This window comes from Ceratotherium simum, chromosome 25 (assembly GCF_057802395.1).
Source record: "Ceratotherium simum simum isolate JZ-2026a chromosome 25, ASM5780239v1, whole genome shotgun sequence".
In the NCBI taxonomy this organism is placed as follows: domain Eukaryota; kingdom Metazoa; phylum Chordata; class Mammalia; order Perissodactyla; family Rhinocerotidae; genus Ceratotherium; species Ceratotherium simum.
In genome coordinates this window covers 11,173,523-11,184,646 of record NC_141924.1, presented here as the reverse complement: position 1 = coordinate 11,184,646, position 11,124 = coordinate 11,173,523, and positions in this window count along the sequence as shown.

Here is an 11,124-nt window from a genome sequence, read left to right as displayed (position 1 = left end):
TTATTCAGTGTTCTTGGTTGAAGCAAAAAGTACCAACTCTAGCTAATTAAAACATAAAAAAACGACTTATTAAAAAGCTGTCGGGTGGCTCACTGAATGTCTAGGAAAGATGGAGGACTATATTTGGAGGCTGCCAGGCCAGGAAGGAGCCCCCAAGCCACGCTCAAAGCCGGTCTAGCGATGACAGCATTGCTGGAGGCACTTTGCTCCATCCACACCAACCACGCCTGAAGCCATCGTTCAAATATTACGTAAAATAGAAACAAAAAATACTAAAGTATGAGAAAAGACTTTTCTGAAAAAGACAGCAATAAATATTATTATAAATGGCAATACATTAAAACCATTTCAATTAAATCGGGAAAATGACAGGGACGGTGTCTGTCCCCACTGGTTCGACATGGTCCTGGAGGTCCAAGGAATGGAATAAGACAGAGAAATTCCATAATTAGTGTAAACATTGGAAAAGAAGACATAAACTTTCTTCTGTTGTTGCTGTTGATGATGATATACCTTCCAAACCCGAGAGACTTGAATTTGGAGATAAAAAAAAGAAAGGACTCAGTAAATAAGAGGGATGAATACAAAATGAAGATATAAAACCTCTTTTTCTTTATTAACAATAATCATCTAAAAATGGAAAAGGGGGAACACTTGAAATAGTAATGAAAATTATTAAATCCAATGAACAAATAAAAATCAGTTGTGTTTCTATACACTAACAACGAACATTCAGAGAAGGAAATTAACAATCCCATTAATTATAGAATAAAATACCTATACATGGACAACTACAAAACATTGCTGAGGGGCCGGCCCAGTGGCATAGTGGTTAAGTTCGCACGCTCCACTTCAGCAGCCTGGGGTTCGTGGGTTCAGATCCCAGGATCAGACCTACACACCGCTCATCAAGCCATGCTGTGGTGGCGTCCCATATACAAAATAGAGGAAGATGGGCACAGATGTTAGCTCAGGGCCAATCTTCCTTAAGCAAAAAGAGGAAGATTGGCAACAAATGTTAGCTCAGGGCCAATCTTCCTCACCAAAAAAAAAAAAAAATTGCTGCAAGGAAATTAAAGACACAAATATGGAGAGACTGCTCATGCTCATGGATGGGAAAACTTAATATTGTTAAAATATCCATATTACCCAAAGTGATCTACAGATTCAACACAATCCCTATCAATATCTCCATCTCATTTTTTGCAGAAATAGGAAAAACCATCCTAAAATCCATATGAAATCTCAAACGACCCTGACTTGCCATGCAAACTTAGAAAATGCATAAATTCTGGGAAAGATACCAAGTTGTAAAAATTAAAATCTCTATGACAAAGAGAAACTTAGTCCCTGATGCCACAAATAAATATTTATTATTATTCAAAAAGAGACTCAGCCTAATGATCAAAGATTTCAGTTTAAATCTGCGTAGTCTGTGCATCTCAGTCAAGAAGCAATCTTTACAGTGCTCAGATCCTGCAATCTCGACCCGTCTGAGATATTTTATTTGTGTATGTTTGGCCTGTTATTGAAGATGTCTGGAGGGTTTGAAGAATCAGTCATACTAGATTTGAATTGCCGTTTAAGTTTAAGAGACTGTAGTTAATCAAACTAATAATAATGTTTAAATACTCAAGGAAAATTGATTTCCTGAGTTATATTACTTCCATAAATTGTGCAATAAACAAAGTACCAATACTATTGAGTATTCCCCTCCATGCACAAAAACCTCTTGGATATTAAAGAAACTATCAAAAATCTATTATTGCCTGAAAGTAATGGAAACTCCAAACCCGGGGGCTTAAACTAGACAGAAGCAGGGCCTCGGAGGATGGCCATGCATTTTGTTCACCTCACAACTCCAAGGTCTTCCTTCAGGTCCTCCACCGTGTAAACAGTCCCCCGGGCTCCTGCAGCATGGCAGCCCCAGATGGACCCTTATCTCCAACAGAAAAGTCCAGATAAAAGCTGCAGAGCTGGGACAATGACTCCACAGTCATTCTGGACCCAGGCCGTTTCCAGCTTTCTGCTTCGCCATCCTCGGGATGTGTGGGGCCTTTGTCCTTGTGGCTCAACATGTAGCCAGTTGTAACGTCTGTGTTCCACCAGCCAGACACGGGAAGAGGAGATGAAAAGGGCAAAGGACCACGCCAGCTGCCTCCTAGGGAAGCGTCCCAGAAGCCGCCGTACCGCATTTATTTTCACATCCCACTGACCAGGACTTAGTCACTCGGCCACAACAAGCAGCAAAGGAGTCTGGGAAATGTGGCCTTTATTTTGGATGGCCACATAACTTGCTAAAAATCAGGGGTTACACACTCTGAAAAAAAAAAAAAGAACAAATAGAGTGGGACCATGACTAGTCTCTGCCATATATGTGAGAAAGTTTTTAATAACAAATGTGAAGTACGTATGCACTGGGTTGGATAGTATCCCCCCAAAATTCCTGTCCTTCCCAGAACCTCAGAATGTGACCTCATTTGGAGATAGGGTCATTGCAGATGCAATTATTTAAGATGAGGTCATACTGAAGCAGGGCGGGCCCTTAATCCGATACGACTGGTGTCCTTATAAGAAGAGGAGAGACACAGACCAGACTCGCAGGGAGGCCGTGTGAAGACAGGGAGAGATTGGAGTGATGCGTCTACAAGCCGAGGATTGCCAGCAACACCAGAAGGAGAAAGGCCCCACCTGCAGAGGACACAGAAAAGATCTTGCCCTACAGCCTTCAGAGAGAGCACAGCCTACCGACACCCTGATTTCAGACTTCCATCCTCCAGAACTGTGAGAGGATCAATTCCTGTTGCCTAAAGCCACCCAGTCTGTGGTACTCTGTTATGGCGTCCTGAGAAACTGTTACAATGTATATATAAGTAGTGGTCCTATAAACTAGTGATAACCAATTTAAAAATATTCGTGTGTGTTGGGGGGGATGCTATTCACAACCGTAACAAAAAATACGAAATGCCTAGGAAGAGCCCTAAGAAGAAATATGCACACTTTATGAATACAATTTAAAAACTTTAATAAAGGACTTCAAAAGAAGTAAATAGAGTGAAGAAACATTTCATATTCCTAGAGAAAATAGTTTACTTTTCTTCCTTTTTCTTCTATAAATTCAAATCACTGTTAACCAAAATTTCACTTGAATTTTTTACATAATTTGACAAATCAATTCTAAACTCAATAAGGAAAGAAAAAATCTGCGAGAATAGCTAAGAAAATTCTGAAAAAGAATAACAAAGTTGGGGAAGGGGGAGTTGCCCTACCAACTATTAAAAAACTTTTAAAATGTTAAATATACCCTAAAACTACAGTAGCTAAAATAGCTGAAAAGGGCTCCCACTGGCCAAATCTGAGAAATTTTGAGCATTCAAGTAAATAATGATAATAATGGATTATAGACCATTGAACAAAATAGGAAACCATGAATCCATACTAATATAAATAAATAACTACATTGAAACTGTGATGAAGAACAGGATATTTACACAGTTTCAAATTACCTCCTCCAGAAAATAGTTATTAATTTCAACAGGAAGAAGAGTAACTTCACAGTGGAGAAGCCTGGCAGACACCCCCTTAATCAAATGATCAAAGTGGACACAAGCAACGGGACAAACCAGAATCACGTGCCACCTGATGGGGTACAGTGAGAGCAACACCGCATCACTTTGCTGAAGCTCCTGCCGAAGATACATGACCTGAATCTAGTCAGAGGGAACATCAGCGAAGCCCCAGTTCAGGGGCACGCTACAAATCACTCACTTACCTGTCGTTGGTCAAGTAGCACACCTAGCTGTGGGGGGCTGTGGGGGGCTGGGGAGGGGGCTGGGGAGGGGGCTGGGAAAGTGAGCGTTCCGTTGGATAATTGCCACTTCCTCCCCTCCCAAAGAAAGGAAGGTTCTATTAGCAGGATGATGAGTTGGGCGTTGATAGGCAACTGTTATGGGCTGAATTGTGTCCCCCCACAAAATTCATGTCGGAGTCCTAACCCCCAAGACCTCAGAATGTGACTGCATTTGGAGAGGGGCCTTTAAAGAGGTGATTAAGCTCAATGAGGGCCCATAGATGGGCCCTAGTCCAGTATGACTGATGTCCTTATAAAGAAGAGGAGATCAGGACACAGACGCACACAGACGGAAGACCATGAGAGGACACAGGGAGAAGACGGCCGTCTACAAGTGAAGGAAAGAGGCCTCAGGAGAAACCACGCTGCCGGCACCTGATCTTGGACTTCTAGCCTCCAGAACGGTGAGGACATAAATTTCTCTTGTTTAAGCCACCCAGTCTGTGGTCCTTTGTTACGCAGCCCTAGGACACGAATACAGCAACTAACAGTGTCAGCCTCAGCGAGACACTGGGAGAGCCAGCCCACCAGAGGCTCCTTCAACAAGAAGTGGGTACAAGACACTACAGAGTTTGCAGCTGTTGGAACCACTTTATTCCCTCTTCGCTGTTGTGTCCCCTGACCCTGATGTCCACGTCAGAAGCCTATTGGGAAAGACCCCCTGTAGGAGCCCACCTGCCAGTCATTCCTGGGGAGCTACTGGCCCAGGTGACCACTCTGTTCACATGCCACGAGGCCCTAGAACAGGTCACAAAGTCCAGAGTGGAGGTGTTCACCAGGTCTGTTTGAAAAACTAGACTCTCTGTAGCTCGGGAGACCCACCCTCCCGTCCTTTACCCCTGGACATGCCCTCTAGCTGCTGCCCATTCAGCTCTGATTGGTCCCTCTGCTACTCTGACCTCAGCCACTTTTATACCTTCCAGAAATTGCTCAGCCTTTTGTTGATGGTCCCTGTTCCTGTTCTCCAGTCCTGCTATCCATCTTTCTCTTGTTTTAGCTTTCATTTTATTGATTGGTTGCTTGATGGTCATTTTACTGGGATTTTAGCAGGGAGGAGGGATGATCACTCGCGCTCGGTTTGCCATTTTGAACCCAGAGGTGCAGGTGGCGTTAGCTGAGTGACTGGAGAGATGAAAGAATGCAGGGAAAAGTGAACGAATAGCAGACGAAAAATGTGCACTCCTTCTCGAGGACAAAGCGTATCGTACTCGGGTAACTGAGGGCTGGCAGGTGGACAGCTCCTGGGCCAGCCTGACCACTACGCTGGCTTATTCAACCAGCACCCTGCCCCGTCCTCCTCTGCCGCCCCGAGACTCCCCTAGCCACACAGCTTCCTTGGCAAGACTCCTTCCTGTCTGCGGTGGGCAGGGGCCCACATCCTGCCACGCCCTCCCGAAGTCAGAATGCACTCAGTGGGGAGAGAGGCTGAAGAAACCACCGGAAGCCACAGGACGAGGGCGGGAGAAATCAGAATTCCAGGAAAGAGGACCAGGGTGTAAAGGTGTTTAGGGTCACGCCAGGCACAGACTCCATCTGACTCCATCTCAAAGGTGGGGTCCAGAAGAAGACCAAAGGCCCTGTCGTGCTGTGCAAAGGGACGGACGGGGAGGCCTGACCCGGGGCATGTGGGGCTTGCAGCTCCCAGTCCTGGGACCCGGCTGTTTCCTCCCCTTTCCCCTCAGATTTTCAAGGACAACTGGGAACCTTTGGAAAGCCAGGAAGGCTGCTGGCTGCTCCCCCATAGTCCAGACAAGGGCTGTCTCCCTCTGCCCTCAAAGTGCCCCCTCCCTTCCCCCACCTCCGGGGAGGTGCTCGTCTTTCCCCTCCTTTGCGCAGTAGCTGGCCTTGTGGTTCTCCACATGGCTTCCCAGGCGCTGTGCCCTCCTCTCCTCTCCACTGCCCTCTCCAGACTGGGGGTGGGGTGAGAGGACGGGGGTCCATTTGCCTTAAACCCTTCCTCTCTTGTCTATCTTTTCTCTCACTGCCTCTTTCCCCCTCCCTCCCTCCCTCCCTGCAAAGTTTCACCGAAACTTCTTTCGCTTTCTTTCTTGTTCTTCTTTCTTTCTTGTTCTTCGGCTTTTCCTTCTAGGAGGCAGTGAAGAGTGAAACTGGGATGTTGACAGCTGACCTCAAGAAAAGTCACTTGCAGGGAGCTCTATTAAGGCCTCAACTAGGAGAAACCAACAAGGGGGCCACATGCCTTCATGGAAAGAGCCAGAACCAGGTCTCAATCTAGCCCTCTACCAGAGCTCACAAGGCGAAAAGCAGCAGCTGTCCGGTGTGGTCCGCAGAGCCTGGAGTCCCCAAGACCCTTTCTGAGGTCTTCGAGGTCAAAAGGTTTCTGTAATAATGCTTAAGACATTGTTTGTCTTCCCCACTCTCATGCTCTCACGAGTGTCTAGCAGAATTTTCTAGAGGCTACATGCCATAGGATATTGCAACAGACAATGCAGAGGCAGGTACGAGAATCCAGCTATCTTCTATTAAGCCAGACATTAAAGAGATTTGGGGTAAAAAAAGTAAAACAAGCCAATTCTCGAATTTTTTTGTTTTGGAAAATATAATTATTTTTCATAAAATGTTATTTATATTAACATGTAATGGGTTTATTATTTTTAAAAGTGAATTTTAAATATTTTAAAAATTTCTCCACTTTGATTTCTAATAGGGTAAATATTGGCAGATACAACCCACATACACAAAAGCTCTTTGGGATTCTCCATAATTTTTAAGAATGTAAATGGGTCCTGACATAAAAGAAATTTGAGAGCCGCTGTAGAGAGGTTAGTAATGAGACACAGGTTCAAACTCCTGCTTCACTGCGTCTGAGCTGTGCGGAGTTGACTAGCTAACCATAACCTCTCTAACTCTTTGTCCCTGCCCATAAAAGTGGGGGCAGTGATAGCGCCCACCACAGAAGGCTGTGCTCAGGTAACACGCCTGAGAGTGAGGCTGTGCACCTGTCCCCATGCGACTTTTCTTGGGGACCCAGAATTAGGGTCAAGGCTCAAAGCTGAGGGCAAGGCATGCTAAGTCCTCCGCTTTCTAAAGGGAGCTGTTGAGGAGCTGCCGCGGATGAGGGCCGACTCACCCCAGTGCAGGGACTGAGAGGCAGCAGAGCGCACCCTTCACACACCCACCCACTGCCTTCTCTCCTCCTCTGAACCCCACATCCGCATCCCAGCAAATGTGGGGTAACACTGACGATGGGAAGCATCTGTTCCAGCCCTCTCTCCTCGGCTTGTAGATGGCCACCTTCTCCCCGTGTCTCCTGACTTCGTCTTCCCTTCGTGTCTGTCTCTGGGCCCAAATTTTCCCCTTTTATGAGGACACCAGTCACAGTGAACTAGGGCCCATCCTAATGACCTTATTTTCACTTGACTGTCTCTGTAAAGACTCTATCTCCAAATAAAGTCATATTCGGAAGTAGTGGAGGTTAGGACTTCAATATATGAATTTAGGGAGGCGGGGGGAGAGGCTCACAATTCAACCCATAACAGACACTGAAGCTAAGACAGGTTACTGCACATGGACCACAAGAGCAGCTCTTCAGCGTGAGACGTGGAACTGGATCCCCCACCAGTCAGACAGCAACAAGGACCCGATGCTGGAAAAACCAGGGTGGTGAGCGTGCCTGAGGTGCTGCAGCCTCGGCGCAGCCGTGACCCGGGAAGGGCTACGGAGATGCAGCACCGGGATACACGACAGCTCTGGGCCTCGAATGGTGGCGTTGGCTCAGTGTGAAACCCTGAAGAAAGAAAACGGCAGCCTCAGGTCAGCCCACTATCCACTCAGGCCATGCTGTGAAAGCCAGAAGGCCTCTTCTGAGTTTTTTTGTTTTGGAAAATATAGTTATTTTTCACATATATATATATCATATATTTTTTTCATATGACCGCTTTAAAGAGCCCGTCTCCCACAGCCATGGGGCATACCCGGCTGACCACTGGGCCCAGTATTTAGTTGTAAGAGGTGCTGCAAAGGAGACTTAATGCACAGCCTCAGCTGTGCAAGAGCCTCAGCCTCTTGTGCTAAGTGGAGGGCAGGAAGGAACAGAATCTTAAGCCTTGGGATAAGAACATTTGGGATCAAGGGACCAGAATCCTCTGATGCCTCAGGCTGGCCTTGGAAGCCCATCACCCTGACGAGGGAGGAGCAGACCCCTCACCCGGTGACCACGTGAAGGCCTCACCTGAGGCAGACACCCCTCAAGATCACACTTTTCCTTCTCAAGAGTCACCTTTGCCTCCCCTCCTTATCCCAGCATAGATCCCAGGGAGTCCTGCCAGCGAGACCCACTAACACACACGACAGGAACATGGGGCGCACACGTGGGCTAGGTTTGAGGGTTTGAGACTTGGAGGGGAAAATAAACTGGACAGGGAGAAGTACTGACGGGAGAGCGCTCTCTGCAAGTCAAGGTTTAACAAACTGACAAGGACACTGGTGCCAGACCCAACACGCTCGCTGCAGAGATAGCTCCGTGAGCCTGGGTGTCGTCATGACGACAGCTGCTACAGGATGGAGATGCTGTCATGAGGAGTCTGAACGCTGAGGGAGATCTGCCCTGAGCTAACATCTGTTGCCAGACCTCCTCTTTTTTCATGTGAGCCACTGCCACGGCATGGCCACTGACAGATGAGTGGTGTGGTTCTGTGCCCGAGAACCGAACCCAGGCCCCCAAAGCAGAGAGCACTGAACTTTAACCACTAGGCCACCGGGGCTGGCCCTGAATCCCTGTTTGATGTTTAACTGATGACAGCTTTTAAGCCTCACCCCTCCTTCTTCCTCTTGCGCCCCACATCTGAGCAAGCTAATAAGAAAGCCTCATGCGCCTTCCTGGGCACCAGCAGGAGATTCACACCATGCAGGCCTCTGCTCAGCACAGGAATGCTCAGCCCGGCCCACCCTCCAGCCCCAGGAAGACCCAGACCAGCTCCTTTCCTGGCTCTCCCGGGCCATTTTGACCTGCTTGAGAGGGCTACCTTACTCGCCCCAGAGACCTCAGTTATGTATGTAATCAATGTTTTCATACCCTCCTGGTGTGTGTGGCATAAATCTCAACATCTGAACCAAATTTTGGGTGAGGGGCTCCAGGTGCTTCTGCAGGTGACCATAATAAACGCTAAAACAGACTTGGCATAGGTTTGGGGAAGGAGCCAGAAGGCTCAAGCTGGTAGAAATTTGGGGATGGATTTATTACATCTGACCATGTTCTCTTGAAGAGGGCAGACTGTATCTCAGATTTGTGCCCACTAGAGAGCACTCACCGTAAATAAGACTCAAGAAACAGGACAGAATGATCCATCCATCCATCTGACGGTGGATGACAGGCAGCCTCTGTCCTTGCCACACAGTGCCTGCACAATCAGCCCACCAGTGGATGAAAGGGAGGCTACACGTGGGCCCAACAGCATGGGCTTCCTTTCACAAAGCTGGTCCCAAGGCTAGTTCCCACAGCTGATGAACGTCCAACCTGTCAGAGGCAGGTACTGACAGCGAGCCCTCGATATACGGCCAGCCCTCAAGGAGATCAGCTGGAAACTTCGTGGCAAGTTGATTGCATTAGCCTCCCTTCCCGCTGGAGAGGCCAGCAGTTCACGCTTACCAGATGGCAGACCCACTCAGGACGTGGCTTTGCCTTCGCTGTCCACGGCATCACCACCATCTATGCCATCGCCACCATCATCACCCTGCAGAGCTGGGGCACGGTCCTCCAGGGTTAGTGTATGCACTGAACCAGTGGTGCCGCGTCCAGGGACAGCCAAGGCGGGGACGCTGCACAGGCCCTCCTCACCACTGCAACTTAGACCCTGGTAGACCAGAGGTCCTGCTGCCCAGCGGAGGGAACGTTTCTGCCAGGGGACAGTGTAAGGAATTCCCCAGAAACTGGAGCTACAACTATCGGCTGGTCACTTTGCCAAAAAGAGTGGTTACTAAATTGATGAGGTTAACTGACCATGATTACAAGAGATGCCAGGGTCAGCGCTGTGGGCAGAGAGGAGTTTGTCTGCCACCGGGCATCTCTTGGTGCCCAGTGGTGACTGTAAACAGGCACTTGCTGCAACCTCAGCCTGACTGGGCAAGGACTAGTTGACGAGGCTCACACTCTCCATGGACGAGAGGCTGAGTCTCCCCACCGGGCGAGTAAGCCAGCCAGCGGGAACACTGGCTGAGTGCGGGGCAGAGTCGGGAAGCAGGGAGACGACGAGTATCCACTACAGCCTCGGGGCCAGCAGCAGCACCGAGGACCGTGGTGTGTGCCACCAACCATCAGTTATCAAGTCTTCATTTACAGAGATTATAACTGGTCCCCTCTTTGAAGACTCAGTGAAAGAGTGGATTTATTACGGAGAATGCAGGAAGTGGAGCAGGGCAAGGGGTGAGCTGTGTCAGACACCTCTAGTGCCCGCCTTGGGCACTCCTGTCTTGGCCTCAGCTCTGACTGCAGCTGTGGATGGGGCAGACAGTTCCACATGGGATTGTCCTGGCCGCACGTCTCCACTTTCCACCCCAGGCTCTTCCAATACAGTGGACGGGGTAACGGACAGGTGGGAGCCGGCATATGCAAAGCTTGGGAGTTGGGGGATCGGGTTAGCACACCCGGGGGCAACCCTCAAACAACGATGGATGGCACTCAATGGGTAATGCTCCCATCCCTCATCCTTTGGGAGTGGCCAATTCTGGGGGATGTTTGTATACTTCTTGGGTGATCTCGGGTAGAATGAACAACACGCCAGTTGCCATAAGGGTGACCTCAATGATGCTCCTCCTCGTGCCTTTTCTTCCTTCCCTGACCCATTCCAATTGCTCATCCCTGCTCCTTGGGTCACTTCCCAAATGAACCCCCTGACTAGAAAACCCTTGTTTTAGGCTCTATTTTTCAGGGTGACCAAGGCACCTCCAATCCTGCTTCTCCTCCTTTAGTCTCCATCCAGGTAAAGAACCACCACTACGCAGTTGTCTAAACTGGAAACGCGGGCATAACTGTGACACCTCCCTCGCCCTCATACCAAATCATGGCGAAAATGTCTTGACAATCCTCCCTCCTAAGTCTACCTCTGGCCCATCCATTCTCCCGTCACTGACACGTCCTGGCTGCAGCCTTCACCATCCCCCACCCGGGGGGTGGCAGCAGCCTCTTACCTGTTCTCCCCGCTGCCAGCCCCGCCCGCTCCCAGGCAGACGTGCTTGGAGGACTCTCCCGTCGCTCACTCTTTTCTGCTCCGACCACCACCCTCTGGGTTGGTGGCACAGAATGGTAGATGAGAGTT